Below are 22,282 nucleotides of genomic sequence, written 5' to 3'. Positions count from 1 at the left end.
TCCAACAAATAATATTATGACACACACTGACATCCAACCAATGACATTATGACACACACGGCCATCCAATCAATAATATTATGCCACACACGGCCATCCAACCAATAGTATTATGCCACACACTGACATCCAACCACTAATATTATGACACACAAGGCTATCCAACCAATAACATTATGACACACACGGCCATCCAACCTATAATAATATGACACACACGGCCATCCAACCAATAATATTGTGACACACACGGCCATCCAACCAATAATATTATGACACACACGGACATCCAACCAATAATAATATGACACACACGGCCATCCAACCAATAATATAATGGGAAAGTTACTGTTTAAGTATAAATGTGTCGCTGGACACAAATATCTTTGCAGTTTACAAAAAATGTAGGTATAATTGACATGCAAGATGCATCGCAGCTATTCGGGTATTTCCATTCCAATTATATCTGATTTCCTTCAATTAAGTCACAGCTAATATTGCTGCCAATGACATCGAGTAATACCAGAGACAGTTGAGACTGGATCCCGATGTTGATCGCTCAAACTGAATGGAATAAAGTTATTGTATTTGATGTAATTTAAGTTATATGGAATATTGATGGTAATGGGTAACAGGACACGCTGTTCAAGGTTTCAAAAACTGAATCCATAAAAAATGTCAATGCCAAGATCAATGATACCTGCATAGAACAGCAAAATCACAAACCACACCTAAGAAATTATAATCGTAATTCACCATTTAATCACATAGATAGATTGCCATTCGCTGTGTATTCTGTGACATTCATGTGATGAATTGACGTGGTATCAAACATTAGTACAAATGGAATCAGTTATTCTAATGCTTATCTAAATGGAGACATTTCAGTGTAATTAACGTCCTGAATAGCTGAAAAATTGCTGAAAGGATGTTTAATCTTATTAACGCATTCACTCACTCAGGGGTCATATGGTGATCAACTGGTTCTCACGGTTGTATCAAGAATCTTATGATAGAGGTCAGAATCTTTGATGTAAACGGAACAGTGACACAAGTTCTCCTGAAAGAGATTCTACGCAGACAGAGTCTAGTGATGTATATTGGCTACTTTCCTGAAAATGAAGGGGAACACTACATGAGCTTAAATCCAACTGATCAATTTGACAGTAGAACAGGTAGCACAGTCCAGGTCGACAGTATGACAAGAAGGTTGTCCAGAGCAATGGGACAGTGAGAGAGAAAGTGGTCCAGAACAATGGAACAGTGAGAGAGAAAGGGATCCAGGGCAATGGAACAGTGAGAGAGAAAGTGGTCCAGAACAATGGGACAGTGAGAGAGAAAGTAGTCCAGAACAAAAGGACAGTGAGAGAGAAAGGGGTCCAGAACAATGGGACAGTGAGAGAGAAAGTGGTCCAGAACAATGGGACAGTGAGAGAGAAAGGGGTCCAGAACAATGGGACAGTGAGAGAGAAAGGGGTCCAGAACAATGGGACAGTGAGAGAGAAAGTGGTCCAGAACAATGGGACAGTGAGAGAGAAAGGGTCAGAACAATGGGACAGTGAGAGAAAAAGGGTCCAGAACAATGGGACAGTGAGAGAGAAAGGGTCAGAACAATGGGACAGTGAGAGAGAAAATTTCGGGGTCAGGGCAATGGGACAGTGAGAGAAAGTGGTCCAGAAAAATGAAACAGTGAGAGAGAAAGGGGTCCAGGGCAATGGGACAGTGAGAGAGAAAGTGGTCCAGAACAATGGGACAGTGAGAGAGAAAGTGGTCCAGAACAATGGGACAGTGAGAGAGAAAGGGGTCCAGAACAATGGGACAGTGAGAGAGAAAGTGGTCCAGAACAATGGGACAGTGAGAGAGAAAAGTAGTCCAGAAAAATGGGACAGTGAGAGAGAAAGTGGTCCAGAACAATGGGACAGTGAGAGAGAAAGGGGTCCAGAACAATGGGACAGTGAGAGAGAAAGTGGTCCAGAACAATGGGACAGTGAGAGAGAAAGTAGTCCAGAACAATGGGACAGTGAGAGAGAAAGGGATGCAGAACAATGGGACAGTGAGAGAGAAAGTGGTCCAGAACAATGGAAGAGTGAGAGAAAAAGGGATCCAGAACAATGGGACAGGGAGAGAGAAGTGGTCCAGAACAATGGGACAGTGAGAGAGAAAGGGATCCAGAACAATGGGACAGTGAGAGAGAAAGTGGTCAAGAACAATGGGACAGTGAGAGAGAAAGTGGTCCAGAACAATGGTACAGTGAGAGAGAAAGTGGTCCAGAACAATGGGACAGTGAGAGAGAAAGGGGTCCAGAACAATGGGACAGTGAGAGAGAAAGTGGTCCAGAACAATGGGACAGTGAGAGAGAAAGTGGTCCAGGACAATGGGACAGTGAGAGAGAAAGTGGTCCAGAACAATGGGACAGTGAGAGAGAAAGGGATCCAGAACAATGGGACAGTGAGAGAGAAAGGGTCCAGAACAATGGGACAGTGAGAGAGAAAGGGGTCCAGAACAATGGGACAGTGAGAGAGAAAGTGGTCAAGAACAATGGGACAGTGAGAGAGAAAGGGGTCCAGAACAATGGGACAGTGAGAGAGAAAGTGGTCACAGGTTATCAACTACGAACTGGACAGTTTGAGGGAGTCAAACCCAAAAGGTAAAACTTTCTTGAATAAGACATATTGAAGACAACCCAAAATAACATTTAAGAAAACAGAGTTTGAAGAATAAAAAATATTCCTTTAAACCTTTCGAAAATAGAATATAAGATCGATTAAAAGAGCTCTATATACAAGTAAATTGTATGTTTATCGACTATGCTTTCATGCATACTGAACAGCGAGGTAAAATTTTGTAAATAAAAAGTAATATGAAGTATATTTTGTCAGAAACATTGCGATATCTTAGTTTTTGTAGATAAAGTCATTTTTTGCCAATTTTGTGAAAAATGAATTTCGATTGCCACCCTAATATTCAAACCTAAAACTGGATTTTACATATTACGTTAATTTTTTACATATCAGGTTAAAAATTGTTTTTAAATTTTGCGTTAGGTGTTGTACTTTTTGCGTTAAAGACACCTTTTACATATTGCAATATTTTTTTACATATTGCAATATTTTTTTACATATTGCGTTATTTTTTACGTGTTGCGTTAAGTATTTTCATATTGCGTTAGTTTTTATATATTGTCTTGATTTTACATACAAATGTGGTAATGTATGCTTTTGTAAATGTTGAGCCATCGACAACCCACCTGTATCTCACTGTGCGTTGTCCTGGTGCAACAACTGAAGTTGAAGCTGTACAACAAACATGGGGATAACAGGAGAAAGATGGTAGCGGGACTCATTCAAAGTGATAACTGACGCCACTGACACGTTGTCTGACAGCGTCTGCTGATCCTGCTCTGCTTGGCCCCAACAGCTGACGTGCTTGTTGCCCCTTGAGGGACCTATGTGTTGTGACTCTAGGTAGGTCACAACAACGTTCAACAACTGACTCTGTATAACGGCCTCGTTGTTCAAGGCTTGTTATAATGGTGAAATGCCCTACTCGTTCCGACTCATGGACAGGCTAGTCATGCTTACAATGTTTCAAACAAATTGGAACTTGCGTTTCCTTTGCACTGCAATGTATTACATATAGATCACATTCATTGAATTGTGGAGTTTGTGACACTATAAACGGGCGGTATGTAGACAACTCTATATTTTACTATCATTCCTCGTTGTCTGGTTATAGGCGGAGGAATCAGAAATGAGGTATGGAAAATAATACATTCATGTTTGTGACATTATATTGTATTTCAGGATGATCTAAAATACAGCTGTAATTTCTTTAACTTAACAAAACTGATGAAATTGAATAACTAAACATTTTCATCAACATGAACTGAAATTGCTAATACCCATGGATAGACGAGGCGCGCATAGTAACGCACCTTGGTACCTCACTGTAGTAACAACTATTCAACAGTCAAACTATTTGTTATTATAAGCAAATGAAAAGATGCAGTCAAACGTTCGTCTAATAAAAGATGAAAACATGCCGCCGCCCAACATTAAGATGCTGTTGACCTCTCGTCTGATCAAGCTGAAAACAGGATGCTGTCAAACTATCATTACAGCATGGTTAATGGAAGGATGACGTCAACTGAAAGATGTACAAGGAAACAAGGTTTTGTGGCATGATGACAATAATGATAATTTATTTATATAGCGCCAAGTATCCATCTGACTAGTTGCTCACTGGACGCTGTAATCAGAATCTGATTATTATTACCCTGGATAACCCAAGCTGCCTGTGAGGCGCAAGAAGGTTAATAGTCACAAGACTTATCTCACCGGGTACCCATTTTCTGCTGGGCGAACAGAGGCAATCTTGAACAAATTCACTTGCTCAGGAGTTTTGAAAGCTGCCAAACACGGTCACCCATCCAAAGACTCGTTGCTTACCTTCAACTGATTTGTGACCTGGGCTCTACGCGCAGGACCACACACCACCACAAACAATAGTATGTACATGAACAACAGAAACGTAAGACATTCACTCTTTGTACATTTAGGAGATAAACGTACTGTGTTTGGAAATTAGATGAATGTTAGACCGAATTGGTAGTCTCTAAATTTCATTTGAAGCCGAACGCGTAGCGTTAGGTTTCAAATGATTAATTTAGAGACTATCAATTCGGTCTAACATTCTTCTAATTTCCAAACACAGTATGTTTATCTCCATTCTACCATAACCGATTTAACATCGAACTTCCTCGTCCTGCGGAAGACACTGCGTAATCCGGCATGGGACGAGAGGCGAACTGAGCTCGTCTGTGAAGAGAGTGGTAGGTGCCGTTCGTATTTTTGTTAACATTGCAACATAAAAATATTCTGTCCAAAGAAAACAAACTACTGTTTATTCAATGCAATAATGTAACACCTAAGAGCTTGTTTCCTATAATCATAAATCCACACGACCGAAACCATCCTATTGTTTTGTGTGCCATGTTACTGTACCCCCTGGCCACACTATAAATGGAATCGTCTGACCTACATATTTTCTTGAAGTAGACAGTTACGCAACAGTTTGAAATGGCGGACGAGATCAGTGTTTACATTTTGCGAAAGGTTGAAATTCGAAGTGACAGTGGAAAATACTTGACGGACTATCAAACCTGAACCCTGCAGAATCGAAGAATACATCCTTTTCTGATCGACCTATGACCTGTAACTCATCAAAGACTGCTGATTTTATTTCAGGCGAGTGTCGATCATGATTTCACGTACGTGCCTCCACCCCGGCATGCGACGAAACAGTGGCAGTGCTGCTTTGTGTACATGCGACTAACTTGGGATTCCTTGGAACATTGTTCTCATCATTTGGGACTGGATTGTGGCCAAGCTTTTCAAGTGTACGAACATAGCAGTGACAGCCTTGCGGGGAAGGTGGCAGAGAGTGGAATTCTCGTGGTTCAATTTTTGACATTTTGAACGATGCAACAGGACATGTCAGATGGAGTATGAGTGGCCTAAATTTTGTGTTTCGCCTGACCGTTATCTTGCCAATTTCTCATTCTAAACGGAAACAAATATACCATTTACCGGGTAGGTAAATGTTTACGAACGTTTTGCCGCACAAATAGGGATAGATAGGGATATATTTTTACAAGGTTTCTGATTTATATGTTAGATATTGTTTGTTTATGTTTGGGGCTGTGTATTGTAATTGAGTTTGAATACTTTTATAATAGAAGGTAATAATTATGATAGTGAGGTTCCCTAATAATTGTGGAGGAGAAATCGTATAATTGTCTTTTTCTCGTTTATAATAAATGTTTCATCAGCATTTCCATCACGTCTGTTGTGTTGATATTAGTCATGTTGGTGGCCAAGCTGAAGTAGTGCGGCAGTGTTGTATACGTGCGCAGTGAAGCGCCGTGAAATCAGACGCATTTTCAATCCAAATTGATACCTCTGATTTTCTTGATTGACCAATCAAATTCGAGCATTTCACGTAGCCATGGTAGAATATCAAATTGCTGCCACCATAGTCACCAGTCATTGGGAGAGACAGACTACGTGTATTACAACCTCGTCTATACCACAGGGTGGAAACGCTGTCCACACGAAATGTGGAGTTGCCCCAAATGCAACTCCATTTCCTCGCTGGACAGTGAAAGACGGACACGTGGCGCAAGAGTAAATGTAGGTGTGTCCTCGCATTTTCATTATTTTGCAAGTATGTCAGATTTTGCCATTTGGCAGAAGGATCTAGAAAGTTACAGATCTTTCTGTAATTGCTTGACACCCTCTATATTTATTGCAATTGCGCGTTAAGCGTGGGCACCCTCCTGAGTATCGAAACAAGATTGCGGAAAAATGATCGTTTCAAAACGAAATATGACATCCTCATCAACAGACACACCTTTTTTGCTGTCAATTCTTAGATCTAGTGATTTTAAGCCTTCATTCGCAGTTTAGGCTGTAATGCGTCAGTATCTTTTCAATTATCATCGAAAAATCAATCTGTACATTTTATATGGAGCTGTTCACGTTTAGCAAACAAACTGTCCATTGCGTTGTGATTTTACTGTCCAGGAGTTGACAGTTTATAGTTTTAACTGTCAGGTCACCAAACGTTATTCTAGAGATATTTGTTGTGAAGAAGAATGTTTTGTTACTGCCTACCTGGCGTATTAATTACGATTTTTTATCTTCAAGTACGATTGTACACCCTCATTGCAGTTTGTACCCTGTCTGGGATTATTGGATGCAAACCTATAAAAACACATATTAATTTCATTGGCGGATCCAGGAATTTTGAAAGGATCCATCGCAAAAAAAAATCTTCACTGTGATCTTAAGTCATTTTCAAAGGGGGGGTCGAACCCTGACCCCCCCCCCTCCTCTGGATCCGCCACTGATAATGTTTAAAAAAAACATGCATTCGTTTCACTTCAGCTTTACTTGCCAGCGTAAACACGACATGAAAACGAAACTAAACAAGAGTGACCTCCCTTTCAAGTCACTTTCGCGCGTACAACCGAAAGTTATTTTATTCAAAATCGTGACCGTAATGCATGTTCATTGAGGATAGATATAGATCAAGTACTTAAGTAGATGTCGTGAAAATGCAAAGTAATCTGATTGGCTGATTTTTCCGGTCTTCATCGTCGGGTTCCCTCGTATTTTCCCGGTTTCTACCCATCTTATCCGATTGCTTCCCAACCAGTGGCATCATGGCTGAGCGTTCATCGGTCTCATATGGGCCATAGGATTCCAACATTTTCCAAAATCATGTACGGTCAGAAGTGTATTAACAAATATACAAATATACACCTACCCCAGGAAATAACCAAAACCAGGTTATTCCAAAGTATGTACATTGTTCATACTATCATTCAGATATTAGTATTGCACATTCGGGTAAAGCACATCACTAAGCATCTGAAAACCAAGGGACATCTAACCAATGTTGAACGTGCAAAATCAAATACAATAATGACGTACTTTGTTCCCACTGGCGGCACCAACAGCGATATGGACAAGTTAATGGCAGTTGTAAAAAATACAAATGAGAAATCCAAATGACACAATTTAATGAGAAAATGAACTAGCCGATCTTATCTGCAGACCTCCTTACGAAGACAGTCAAAACTGTGTTGAAGTTGATTGATAAACACCATTCTGGCATTCAGGAATGTGTCAATTTTTCTTTCTTATAAAATAAGTTTGTATACTTTTGACACTTCAAAATACACTTTCACACCTTAAACATATCAAACTAATGCATATATACTCATGCCAATAATGGTTGTCACCCCTTCAATTTTTTAATTGGAGAGGGATGTGGGTGGGAGGTGAGTTTTGGGGTTGGGTGGGGAGGGGAGTGTGACAACCATTATTGGCATGAGTATGTATGCATTAGTTTGATATGTTTAAGGTTCAGGAAATGAATTTCGAAGTTGAACCAGTGGACGAGTCGCCTATATCCTTCAATACCAGTCGTTTGTTGTCAAGCACACCGAAAAAAAGAAGAAGAAACAGGATGGAGACCGAGTGAAAACATTGATTTCACAATAGTCTCTCTTCCTGCTGACTGGGCCGTCAAATTGCGCAACTTAGTACAATAACCCGTTCAGAATTTTGAGACCAACTCATTCAACTGGATATATAAATATTAATCAGGATTATTTGATACATCCAATTACTTGTATATTGCAATCCGTACTCTGTCGTATAATGTGCTCTGACAAACGGAAATCTGGAAATCGTGGAAATCTCAAAACGAGGTTCGGCTGCGAGAATGTTTGGCGGTCCTGGACGGACTTGATATTCTATCAATCACACTGTGCGTTACCAAAACACACTTCATACGCGCAAAGAACACACATCAGGTGTAACCAGTGAGCCAGATGTACTATGAAACATTTTTTACGACCTCATGAAACAGGGGAAGTCTGTGACATCTTAGTTAACGTCATGCTGACTACACCTAGCCATAAAGTATAGAAATACGATTTTATTAAAGTTTATTTGTAAATACCAATTTCTTATGAAACAAGGAATTGGAATTTAGTGTAACCATAGTTGTCTGTAGTGTCTCTTTTCACTTTCACACGAGAAAATTCAGGTCGGCTGAAAAAAGCCTAAACTGTGAATGAAGACCTAAAATCACTCTATCTAAGAACTGACAGCAAAAAAAGGTGTGTCTGCTGATGAGGATGTCATATTTCATGTTGAAACGATCATTTTCTTTCGAAACTCAGGAGGGTGCCCTCGCCTAACGTGCAATTGTAATAAATATAGATGATGTCAAGCTATTACAGAAAGATCTGTAACTTTCTAGATCCTTCTGCCAAATGGCAAAACCCGATATACAAAACCTGATATACTTGCAAAATAATGAAAATGCGAGGAAAACTTACCATAACTCTAGCGCCACGTGTTCTTCTTTCACTGTCCAGCGAGGAAATGGAGTTGCTTTTGGGGCAACTCCACATTTCGTGTGGACAGCGTGTCCACCCTGTGTATACGGAACTGACGGATACAAGGGTTTTGTCTCGGCTACGTGCTTCATGTTAAAGCCGAAATGTGGAAAACGAACAACAGTTATAACGAACCATAAGTAGTTGTCCGTTTGAGTTCGTCAGCGGAAGAACTTCTGTAGGACCAACCTGACATAAAAAACGTATTGAACAAACTACATGTAAAGTAAATCACGTGGAGCATCTGATGAGGCGTGTGTAAGCTACCTACAGTAACCTACTGTTGTAATAAACTCAAAGGGATCAGTAAGTTTAGTTTGTTATAACCGTTGTTAGACGCATCTGACTATGAGACATTTAGGATGAATTCAAGTGACAACGTCATATTTCTACGTAAATAACAACCGTTTCTCTGTAACATGTTTATCTCTTATCATACATAACCGTAAATATACTGTTTCAAAAAAGAAACGCATAACCCAGAAATCTGTTGCGAAAATGTTGTATTTTCCAACATGTATAACTCGTCCACAAATATAGTTTAGTACATGAATTTTTACATCAGTTTAGAAGAAGGAATTGTCTACACAACCAAGTGGAGAATTGCAGTTAACGGAGACGTTGAGCGCGATAGCGACGACGTAGCACGGTCCCGACGTCGGGTCTCCTGACTCTCAGTCCAATCTCTCTCAACCTGTTCCGTACCGTTTGATCGGATATCCTCCGAACTCCAGGCATCCTGGCTGCTGTGCTCTCACCGGTGGCAGTACGATCACGCAAATGTAGTACCCGGATGTACCGATCTTGGGCTGCATAAATTACTCGAGGTCTTTCTGTACGGGGACAGTCATTTGTTATACCTGTTTGGTTGTAACGAACTGCAAGCCGTGATGTCGTGCTCAGACTAACATTCAGACGCCTGGCAACAGAAGATTGATAATCTCCAGCGTGCATTCTTTCAATGGCTATGTTTCGTGTCACAGCGTCAAGACGTGGCGTAGTGATTTGATCTTGAAACTCCTTCAAAACAATTGCCAATTTCCGAAAGTAATCTGGATTTGTATAGCCAGACAGTGCATGCTCTTTGCTGCACAATTTCAACTGGAAGGTGATTTCTGTTGCGTTGTGGCGATACCTGTTTAATCCTTGTAAGAAATCTCATCGAAATCAACATTTTCAGGTCAAGTCGATTATTTACTAGTGCAATTGTGTAAAATCATGTTATCAACACTTTTGTTACATATTTTGACGATTGTTTGAACACGATAGGTAATTAATAGATTTGAAAAAATACAAAATGCCTATGCGTTTCTTTTTTGGGATAGTATACATGTTATAAGTATATTATTGAGATAGTTTCTGCCGAATGTTGCTTTGTAAAGCTTTCAGTTTGCGATTTGTGACTGCCACCGTAACTCAAAGGTTACAGCTGTACGTGGCCGCGTAGGGTTTGATCAATACACATTTTCAGTGTGTAACATTTCATTTTTCCAGAGGAGGACTTGAAGGCCGTTCAATATATGTAAGTATCTCCCGTATGAGTCATGTTCATAATTTGGTGAACTCATGTCAAAACGATTCACATGCAATAAGTCGCACTAATGGGAAACATGGCTTTCCCTCCATAACGCTCTCATTGTCTTGCTTTCTCGCTCTATTGCTTACTCATTGTGTTGCTTTCTCGCTCTATTGCTTACTCTTTGTCTTGCTTTCTGGCTCTATCGCTTTCTCGTTGTCTTGCTTTCTGGCTCTATCGCTTTCTCGTTGTCTTGCTTTCTGGCTCTATCGCTTTCTCGTTGTCTTGCTTTCTGGCTCTATCGCTTTCTCGTTGTCTTGATTTCTCGCTATATCGCTTTCTCACTTTCTCGCGCTGGCATATCGCGCTAAGGCTTTCTAGCTGTATTGTCAAAGGGCATGTTCAGATGTATATTTTCAGATAGCAATGTGTCCTTTCAGCAGAGGGGCGGTGGGGTAGCCTTGTGGTTAAAGCGTCCGCTCGTCACGCCGAAGACCCGGGTTCGATTCCCCACATGGGTACAATGTGTGAAGCCCATTTGTGGTGTCCCCTGCTGTGACATTGCTGTAATATTGCTAAAAGCACTCACTCACTCCTTTCAGCAGATACCATCCTTTATGTTGAGATGTCTCTGTATATGTTCATATGTCAATGTATATGTTCAGATGTCTATAATAATTATAATAGTGCACATTTATGACCAAAGCACTTGATTTTGCATTCTGGCACTGTCAGTAGGTTCTGGTGTTGAGACCTTAGTTCCCGTGCTGGGACATAGGCAGGTATAGCTCCGATATATAGATTGCTCGTGCAGAGATTTATATGTTACACAGAGAAATTTGAACTGGATTCTTGCTCTTATTGGAAGCCAGTGGAGATTTCTAAGAACAGGAGTGATGTGGGATTTCTTAGAGGTGAGGGTCACGATTCGTGCTGTCGTATTCTGCATCATTTGAAGTTTGTCAAAGAGGACATCAGGGAGTCCTACATAGAGGCTGTTACAGTAGTCGAGTCTGCTCAGTATCAGGCACCTAGCTAGACAATTAGCAGCTTCAACGGTGATCAGTTGACGAATATTTCCAATCACTCGCAGATTCTAGCAGCAGGTCTTGCAGATGTTATTAATCTGAGCTTCCATGGAGAGCGTTGGGTCCAGCAGGACACCAAGGTCTTTAGCAGTCTTTGCCAACTGTACTTCCGTGTCTGAAACATTAATGGTGTGTACATCCACCTTTTAGAGCTGCTGCTGCTTGGTTCCAGAAAGGATAGTTTTATCACTATTCAATTTGAGTTTGTTTGTGGTCATCCAAGATTTCAAGGACTTGGTGCAATCGGCTATATCATGGAGAGGTTCAGGTGAGTTCTGGGGACGAAATTGGTTGTACAATTGACAGTCATCAGCAAAGGAGTGAGAGGAAGGAGACGGTGCTGTGAGATGATGTTTGCAGTACTGCCATAGTAAAGGACGAATAACACTGGACCCAGAACAGATCCTTGTGGGACACCATACTGCAGGTAAACAGTGGATGACTTGTCATTTCCAATCATTACAAATTGTGATCTTCCATGAATGTATGAAGATATCCACTGCAGCCCTGTCCATACTGATGCTGGAGTCTACCCAGAAGAAGGTCGTGATCGATCGTATCGAAGGCTGAAGACAAGTCTAGTAGCACATGGGCTGCAATGTTGCCATGATTAACTGCATGGTGAATATCATTGGTGACTCTTAGCAAGGCTGCTTCAGTACTATTGAACTTGCGGTAAGCTGACTGGAACTTTTCTAGAAGAAAATTATTTGCAAGTTGACATTTGAGACGAATGATTTGAGACGAATGACAGGAATGTTAGGTTTGAAACGGGTCTGAAGTTTTCAAATTTGATCAAATCCAGGATGTCCTTGAGGAGAGGCATGACTTGTGCTATTCTGAAAATCTCTTGAAATGATCCACAGTCAAGACTCTTATTCACGTTGCTTGTCATACATGGAAGAAGTACATCCAAGTGCTTAAAAACAATCTTGGTTTGCTCCGGGTCCACGGCACAGGTAGTGGGCTTTGATCAACTAATAACCTCATGTATCTCTGAGTTTATGAATAAAGCGAGATCAGTCAGGGGATGCACACTGTACTGATCGCTGTTATACATGACGTCTGGTGACACTGTGATATCATCAGAGAGATCTTGTCGTATCATGTTAAGGAAGAAGTTATTGAAGGAGTCAGCAAGAGCCTTATTAGATGTAGAAGGTGGAAGTTTGGATTCAGTCTTCTCGCCTTGTAGTTTGTTCATGAAGGTAAATGATCTTTTAGCGTTTTCATGGATATGGCCACACACCCATCTTCACCAGGTGTACCCCCATCTTCACCGGCCTCACCACCATCTTCACCGGCCACACACCGATCTCCACAGGCCACACAACCATCTTCACCTGGTGTACACCCATCTTCACCAGCTGTAACTGCAGCAGAATAAGTGATTGACGTTGTGATCTGGTTTGTGAATAGTTTTTTTGCTTCATAGTATGAAATATTCTTTTCATACTTGAGTTTCATGATTTTTTATTCTTTTTTGTTTTTGGCCACACAGGGCACCTTGGCAGAATGTCTTCAACCTAAACAGTTGCATTAGGAAGGGTGGATGCCCATCAGACGCCGTTATTTAAACATATCTCCTGCAGTTTTTGTCTGATTGTAGTATCCCAGCAGTGTAGGCTTTTTCGGATTTTCTAATGCGTGGATGGTATAATGACTGATGAAATTTGATCCTATTTCTGTGTTTTTACCTCGATATTTAATCCCGTCATGTAAAAATATAATGTCTATTACTTATGAGATTAAAAACACATTTATTTGAATCAGTAAACTAAACAACCCCACTTGGCCATTGCTAGAAAAATCTGAAAATTTACTTAGGTAATTAAATAGGAATATACAGATTTGAACTGTAGTACACAGCAAATACTTATATGTATTTCTTATGCAACAATGAAGTTCCGTTCGTATCCTCAAAACAGTGTCTACCCTTAAGTGTTTTAGGCAATTACAAGCGTATGCAATACAGCGATTATTACTCCCTACTGTATTAATTTTTCCAGCACGAGGGATAAGTATTTCAATATAAAAAATGTGAAGGATCTTTTTAGTACTGTTAATTTTCATTTAATTATTGAATTTAAAATAAAATAAAATTATAAGATAAATTTTGATGAATAGTTTGTAAATAGATAAATATTTATATTATTGGTAGTTTAGATTAGTAACTGAGATTGTTAGTGGCCGTACCCTCAAAGGGGGTTAAAGTATTGTAAAATTATTGTCCTCCTGAGAGGGTACGTAAGTCCAAAAACATTCAAAGTTAATTTAAACCTACTACTATTTTTCATCGGAGCAAATATGTTATTTTAATTTATGGCTAGATTATTTAAAAATTGCCAATAGCTGAAGGGATGGTGTAAATCCAGCTAGGGTCCATGCAGGAAGCAAACGTACTGTAAGTCCCCATGGCCCGAACTATGGTGATCTACCTTCAGTTGTTGGCAATCAATAGCATACTGTCCTCTATGGTTAAATTGTATCGTCTTGTATAGTTAAATGTTTTAAATTTGATTACTAGTTTATAAACTTACATCTGTGATAAACTAGTTGTTTTGACTGTCCTTCGATGACAGGTTTAATAATTTACCTATCATTATTATAAATATATAACTTGTGATATAGTCACAATATGGCTGAAATACTGCTGATGTGACTTAAAATTGTAACTCACTCACTCACTACTCCTTTGCTGTGACCCGTGTTTGGTAGTATAAATCTACACCTGTTTATTTGTCATTCACTTGATGCTTGATGGTCAGTTAATAAACTTATAATTACTCAGATTACCCGACAAAGGTTCTCATTTAGCATTTCTCGTGTCTGGAGTAAATTATCAGCATTATGAACTAAGGTCTGATGTGGCAAATGTATTACATGTTATGTTATTGTTACAAGAGTGTGGTTTTTGTAATTTGTAATAACATTGGTTAGGTGATAATAATTATGAGTCACAATGTTTAAAGTTTTGAGTGTTGGTTGTGGGTCACATTTCGAGTCATATATGTTCAGTGGCAACAGTATTTTAGCGGCACGCCTTTATGATAGCGCTCCAGAGTTACCTCCCTTGACTCGATGTTTATGTGTTGACATCGTCGTGTGGTGTCAACATGTTTCGAGAAAGATCTAAGTTTTTAATGATACAGCCCTGCTTTGTTGGAAAGTTCGAGAATCTGTGTCAGTATATATAAAGGCTGGCTGTTGTGTCAAGGACTGACACACGGACTAACATACGGAATTACATGGATCTTTCACTGGAGTTGCCCATCGTTGTTTGCCTTCGTCCTTCGTCACATCGCCATCGTCTTATCCTGACACTTTGTGCCTGACTGCTCTCATTTGTAAACAAGCTCCATTTAGAATATCTGATCTCACTGTGGTTACCACGACTCTGGTGAGTTACTACTTTATATGTGACCCATTACTTTAGATTTGTGACTCAATTGCATTGTACTAGAAATCTGTATTGTGATTCATTGTAGCTTGCTCATTGTTTGCTCAATATATTATTTAATATTTTAGACTTGTCTGTGTTATATTTTGCTGCTTCAAAGGGGATTCTTAAACCTTTTGTCACGGCAATTATTTAACCGTAACATTGTATGCGCATGCAAGTCAGGCAAAAAACAACAACATCTATCAAAGGATTAACCGAAAGCACGCTGATTGATTAATTACTTTTATATTGTTACTTTTATATTGCACAGCTGAATTGTCAATAGGTAGTGTTTATGTATGTAGATTTACTGACGTACACTGAATGTACCCACATTCTGTCGTAAAGTACCTGTGTAAAAACAACGTCCTTCCTTCAAAGGATTAACCGCCAATACATTGATTGCTCATTGTTGGCTAACTAAATAACATTTTATAGAATGGTGGACATGCAAGTAGTTGTTAGGTGGGCTGTCTTGGCTGACCAATTAGACTATACGCCAATGTCAGGAACATGAGACAGTCACGTGACCAGTTGAGAAACTATCACTACTTATGACCTTATATCGCTTATTAGACAGTTAACAGACACATGACATGGAATAGGATTCTTTGTCAGCTGCGGGTGAATGGCATATCGTTCCTTTATGTGAATATTGGTGGATACATTCCTCGAACAAGGTAATCGCCTGGTGTTATTGCTGTATCTTTAGTCTGTTTTAATTTTGATATTTGTATTTGTTTTTATTCATTTGTTGTACCATTCAACATAATTATTTTTTTCGCCGTGAAGTGTAATGAGATAGACAACATACACTAGGTCGCACTTAGGCAGTATGTTTGAAATATGATTCACGTAGGCAATCTATAAAATATTTAGATATTACAGTCATGTCATAAATTCACTATAAACAGATAGTGTACTTTTTATTAAGTTTCAAAATACATACACATATAATAATAAACTAATTAGGATTATAAGACAAATTACATAAGACGTACATTATTTTACAGTCCTAACATTTTACCACTGGCAGATGAAGTCACATGTTTTCATGTGTTATCATAATAATGAAGATGGAAATATTAATGAGTGAAAAGGTGTCCATCTTTGTTTATCAACGTATACTACCAATTGCGCATGCAGGTGGCGCAGCAGATATCGCAAACCAGTCACGAATTTTGGGATATCATCCGGGTACTTGCGGGAGAAAAACAACAACAAAAGCAACAACCAGTCCAGGGCAATTGTACTGGGTCATTGACCCATTAATGTTTTCTGCTCCGACACAGCAACTTCAACATTTGCAAACGGTTTGATAGACAAAAGATTCAGAGTTTGCTGTCTCCGAGCACACTCGATCAGCAGCGAGCCACTATGAAGGCGGGTGACATTAGTTATCTCCCCACACATTCCAGAAATGGCTTTTGAAATCGCAGTTTGATAGGCAGATTATCCTTACCTTCAATAACTAGGAATCTTGCCCATGAATCGGTATTAGTAGAGATATTTCTTGCAGTTTGGTCAAGTTCATCCAAACGCCTTTTCCTTTCATTTGGATCCAGCTAGGCTCCATGCAGGTTGCAAAAGTAATGTAAGTCCCCATGGACCCTAGTATGGTGATTTACCTTCAGTTGTTGGTGATCAGTAGCCCGTTTTTATTTTTGTACTGTCTATAGTGATTTAATTTTACGATAGCGTACTAGTTTGACATTTATATCTGTGATACTCAAGTATTTTTACTTGATTTTAATAGTGATATATATTAACTTGTTCTCGTCTCTATGGCTTAAATATTGCCGATGTGACGCTATTAATTCACTCACTCAATTTCATTCGGGCAGCATTTATATTTTTTCGCCCGACCGACCCTTCAAATTTTATTGCCGAGGATTTTACACCATGGATATAGGTATTACACTCCAGACAATATGACATGAAGAGCTGCATTTATCTACAAATTTAATGCCAGACTGGTTCGGTCCTTGATAAGAAATTGGAGACATACATTATTCAGAGGTCAACAACATCTGATGGCCCATGAGCCACCGCCTACTGGCATAGGACTCTTGGCAAACATGTTACAAATAATTTCTAATAATGTTCATTCTCAGCATTTGAATAATGCGTAATAATGAATAATAAATATTTCCATGCAGAGTGCATGACATGACCAGCCAATTGATAGAACCGGGCCTGTCTAGGTGAAGTCAAGGTCGAAGTAGTGTGTTGGGCAATAGGCCTAGGAGCACGGTTCCTGGCTCCTGTAGCGGGGGCTAATTACAATGGGGGCCATAGATCTATATCAGAAAAGGGTGAGCTAGCGTTAGTTTTGGGAGTAAGTTATAAATTATAGTAATACCAAATGGATTTTTCTCACCATTGTTTGCGGAAGCATGCGGGTCACGGCTATCACTGGATTGTTTTGCATTGCTCGCCGTTTCGGCACGGTGATTGGTTGCACGTTCTGGAAGGTTCCCATTGAAGGGCGGGGATGTGCTCCTCGCTTAATGGGATAGGCCCGCCATCGGGTATATAAGGAGCACGCGACGCGTGTTTTATTGTCGTCGGCGAAATTGGCTCCCGCCAGAAGCCGACGTAAAATCATCAAATTCGTCGTGTTTTATTGTCTGAGTTGGCGACACACGAGGATCGGTGATCCTTGCTTTGAGATAAAGTAGTATTTGATCCGTGACGGACCAGTCCTTGTTTCGAGACGAAACAGCTGACCCCCTCTCACAGCGAAGCACTTAGGTTAGGAAGGATAGGACAGACGTAGGTATAAGTGGTTGGGTGGAATAAAGTATCTAGTTTGAGGGATTTATATATGTACAGGGTAAATGCTAGAAGACGGGATGGACGGCTGGATTTAAAATCATAAACTACCGCTGAGTTAAGCCAGTGTCAGTATATATATCAGATGTACACTAGTTTAGGGGTAGGTGGGGATTGTTGCTACTAATTTATTCTTTTGTTTAAATCTTGCCAGATATATATTTTGTATTGTTATTCCGTTGGGAGTTTGGTTTCTGCTATTTGTAAATATAATGGTGAAATGAAGTTTCTTGAATGTCCTGAATCGCAAGGCTGCATCGCGTAACTGGGACACTGCGTGGAGGAAAATTCTGCTTAAGGAATGACAGGTTTATACTTGTAACGTACCCTCGAGTGGCAAACATGCAAGTTGGAATGGAAAACACACAACGCAAAGTAGAATCACACACTTAGCATGTAGTTTCTACAAGAAGGAGAGAGAACCACGCCTGTTACATTTTGGTGCCGTGACCAGGATGCAGTTTATACAGTTCTGTATTATTCATATACTTGTTGTGAAGATTAGCAGTAATATTTTGGTGTCATATAGCTGTTGTATTGTTGGATATCTTGCTTGAAGTTAGTCTTTGGAGTTGCTCAATTTACTGGTAATCTTTCTTCAAGTCTCCAGTCCACTGAGTCTCCTACAGATGATGTGAATTATGGTATGTCAACTCCGTACGTCCCATCATGTGTGTACCAAGCCGCCTCCTGTCACCGACAGTCAATTTTCTGGGCCTACCTGCGCCTCCCTGGTTCTCAATGCCATATCCATTTGCAATATATTTCAAAACACGATAAACAGTGGACAAAGGGATGCCTGTTCTACTTGAAATCACTTTATCTGATGTCCTTGTTATAATACTCTAAAATCAACTTCCTCTTCTCTAAATCATCCATACTGGGCATCACTGAAAATGTCGTCTGCTAGCAAGTAAACAAACGGGGATAACTCTTCACAAGCTAATGAAAAAGGATTAACGGAGTTGTCTCTCTTGAATGAAACCAAGCACTTGATAGCTTGTTAAGGTTGTTTATACTAGAAATCCAATTAAACATATTCCTAAAATTCTCAATAATTCCTGGTCATACTATAGAACTGACAGTGTTTCGCTTGCTGGTGTGGGTCGACATGACATTAGGCAGAGGCAGGCCAGGGTCAGAGTCAGGATCGTTCTGTTAGGTTTATTAAACCTTCTTTACCACGTACTACACGTTTGGCGTTTCCGGTTCTCCTGTAGAAACAAAATTTCCTATCCAGTGAGAGGAGGCAGGGATTTTTCTGGTTTAGACACTCCTCCAAGGTCGTCAATACTTCGGGATGTAGGTCGAAGTCATAGATCCGTTACGTAGTGACGTAGAGAGGTTCAGCATGATATATTGATGGTAGGTCGACAAACTGGCGAGACTACATAGTTCATTTTGAACAGGTTGCATCATGGAATGGTTGGGATGATTTAGAGAAGGTTCAGCAGCTTAGTATGAACTTACGTGGTACAGCTCAGACTTTGCTTAGTTACCTCACTTATGGTCAGCTTAGCAGTTATACTGCATTATACTCAGAGGTTTAGTCCAAGGGAATGGAGCATAGCTCATCGTTGTGAGTTCAGGAATAGACGTCAGAAGAAGGACAAGGGCCATGCTCCCTACGAAACAATGGACTCGTCCGCTTTTTTTGCGTGAGATCCAACTGATAGTCAAACATAATTCAATGAGTCTACTCTGCATACCGATTGTTTTGAATGAGTATCTTCTTAGAAAAGCGGGATAGAAATATAATTCCATTTCCGATTCAAATTAAACTATTATGCAGATTTAAGGAAATACTCTATCTATATAAATATTTACTCATGTTGTAGATTGTTTGAGAATTACTGCATATATAATGATGAAAAAATCAGTTCAAAGGTAAGTAATTGAAACAAACCTCTTCAGGTAATTTAAGTAACAACTTAAGAATATATAATTCATTTGGTATCTTGCTGTTTATTTTTATATTTATTTCAATTTTGTGTCATTCATTAATGTCTGCTTCATAGAATTGATTATAAGCTATGATGTACTATATGCGGAGAAGCATTGATATAGGCCTTTTGGTCTGTTTGTTTATCATCTTCCCCTTTTGTTATGTTTTGTTATGTTCCCTGATGTAAAATCAAAAGTACTGAAGAAATGTTTTATATATTTATGCTTGTTATAAATAAAAACTGTTTACTAAAAGATCTTTTTGTGGTCGTATCATATGGGTCATTCCATTACCTACAGAGGTACTAAGTCTAAGGGTTCATATGTAAGAGCAATCAAACATGACAAGTGTTTATCTAAGGTGTATAATTCGGAAATTAAACGCGACTTACCTGTAAGTTGAAGTTTGATTGGAGTTCTGCCCAGTCATCACAGCACTGAGTGATTTGTGAGATAGCATTGCGCATGTGCGGAGTGACGTCACTTAAGTCTTTAAAGTACAAGTCAGTCAGGTGCCAACAGACCAAGGGTGGGCTAGGGTGGGCACGAATCACTCAGTGCTGTGATGACTGGGCAGAACTCCAATCAAACTCTGTTTAATTCTTAATTATCACGTTTCCATTCCAAACTAAAACAAACATGTTCAAACTCATCTTTTTAATGAATCTATTAAACATTTCATGTCAGTAAGTTCTCTCTTGAACAATTTTTCTGGTAACTAATTACTAGTATACAATTTCTCTGGACACTTCTGCACTTTCTGCCCTGCCTCAGGCAGGATTTCAGTTTCTACCTAGTATAGCAAGTGCAAGTCGCAACTGCCAAACCCCAAACCAAAGGCCACTTCTCCTCTAGAGGTCCCCGTCGAGGTCCACAACTCCTTTGGACCTCTGAATATGGAGGTCACTCCGTCTCCACCTGACACCAATAGGAATACATAGGAGTACCACATGTCACCAGTGGAAGCACCATGAATCCACAAGGCATGATTCAATGGAATTGCAGAGGACTTAAGAATAATTTTAATGAACTACAGTTATTGATTAAAGACTTCAAACCATCCGCGTTTTGTCTTCAAGAAACCTACCTAAAAAGGACTGATAAATTTGACATCCGTCGATACAGTTCCTACCACTCCTTTTCTCCTCCCGGTGTTAAAGCTACAGGAGGCACTTCTGTCCTGGTGAGGCAGGACAACCTCCATAGCCCTGTTCCACTTAACACCAACCTACAATCTGTTACTGTCCGGTGATGACGCTGAACATAGGATTTACACTATGTTCACTCTATTATCCTCCTTCCTCAACTATCCGCCTAGCACATCTTCAGAACTTGTAAGATCAACTCCCAAAGCCCTGCATAATCATCGGCGACTTGAACGGGCATAACCCCCTATGGGGGATACAAACAACAAGAGGAAAGTTCTTGAAGATTTTCTCTCAAATAAGGATCTATGCATCTTCGACGATGGATCAAACACTTATCTCCATCCTGCCACTGGAACATACTCTGCTCTTGATCTATCACTTACAGATTCTAATCTTTTAAACGAGTTTGAATGGTCGATCCACGGTGACCTTTGTGGAAGTGACCACTTCCCAACAATTCTTACTCCTTTCAATCCCGCAGATGACCCACCTTCAACAAGATGGAATTTTACTAAGGCCAATTGGCCATTAATACAAACCCTATGTTCTGAAAACCTTAAACCTGACAATTTCAGGAATGTTCCTGATCCCATGGTAAGAACATGCACCCAATAGAAAAGCAGCTACAATTCTGTCTTAACAAAATCCAAAAATGGGCCAATGAAAATGGCTTTAAGTTTTCAAAATCCAAAACAAATTGTATTTACTTTTGTCGTAAATACACACCACACAAGGATCCAGACCTATCTTTAGATGGTACTCCCATCAAGGAAGTAAAAGAGGCCAAATTCCTGGGACTCATTCGACCGTCACCTGACATTCTTACCACACATAAAATATTTGGAAAAGTGCTTGAAGGCTCTGGACTTACTAAAAGTCGTTTCAAATACAGAGTGGGAAGGGGATCAGACTACCCTCCTTCACTTGTACAGATCTTTGGTTCGCTCTAAACTATACTACGGCTCCATTGTTTATGGCGGAGCCTGCAAAAGCAATTTAGAAAATTGGGAGCCTGGGAGCTTTTAGGACCTCTCCGGTAGACAGTCTATATGCAGAGGCTAACGAACCTTCCCTTGAACAACTCCGCATTAAACCTTCACTGCAATATATCACTAAATTACGTTCAAATCAGTCCAATCCAGCATACACTTGTGTTTTCAACCCTCCCTATGAAAACCTGTTTCCTCAACTGCCAAGCCTGGTTCCGCCACTTGGAATCAGAATTCAACCACACATATCTGCAGCTAAATTTGATCTCAATATCATAGCACGTTACCGACTCCTGTCTTCACCACCCTGGCAGATGGTGAAACCACAGGTCGATCTTACCCTCAC

General features: G+C 39.9%; 1 long non-coding RNA gene across 1 annotated transcript; it reads left to right on the top strand.

Moving 5' to 3' along the window:
• Nucleotides 1–736: 736 nt before the first annotated feature.
• LOC124268945 lies at nucleotides 737–21,654 on the top strand. The gene is made up of 3 exons (XR_006896381.1): nucleotides 737–747; nucleotides 6,005–6,009; nucleotides 21,547–21,654. It is a non-coding gene; the product is annotated as an uncharacterized LOC124268945 (long non-coding RNA).
• Nucleotides 21,655–22,282: the final 628 nt, after the last annotated feature.

The sequence above is a fragment of the Haliotis rubra genome, unplaced genomic scaffold, assembly GCF_003918875.1.
Source record: "Haliotis rubra isolate DU_JTF1 unplaced genomic scaffold, ASM391887v1 Scf1406, whole genome shotgun sequence".
In the NCBI taxonomy this organism is placed as follows: domain Eukaryota; kingdom Metazoa; phylum Mollusca; class Gastropoda; order Lepetellida; family Haliotidae; genus Haliotis; species Haliotis rubra.
The sequence above is the reverse complement of the archived record's forward strand: the minus strand, read 5'-3'. Positions and strand labels throughout refer to the sequence as shown.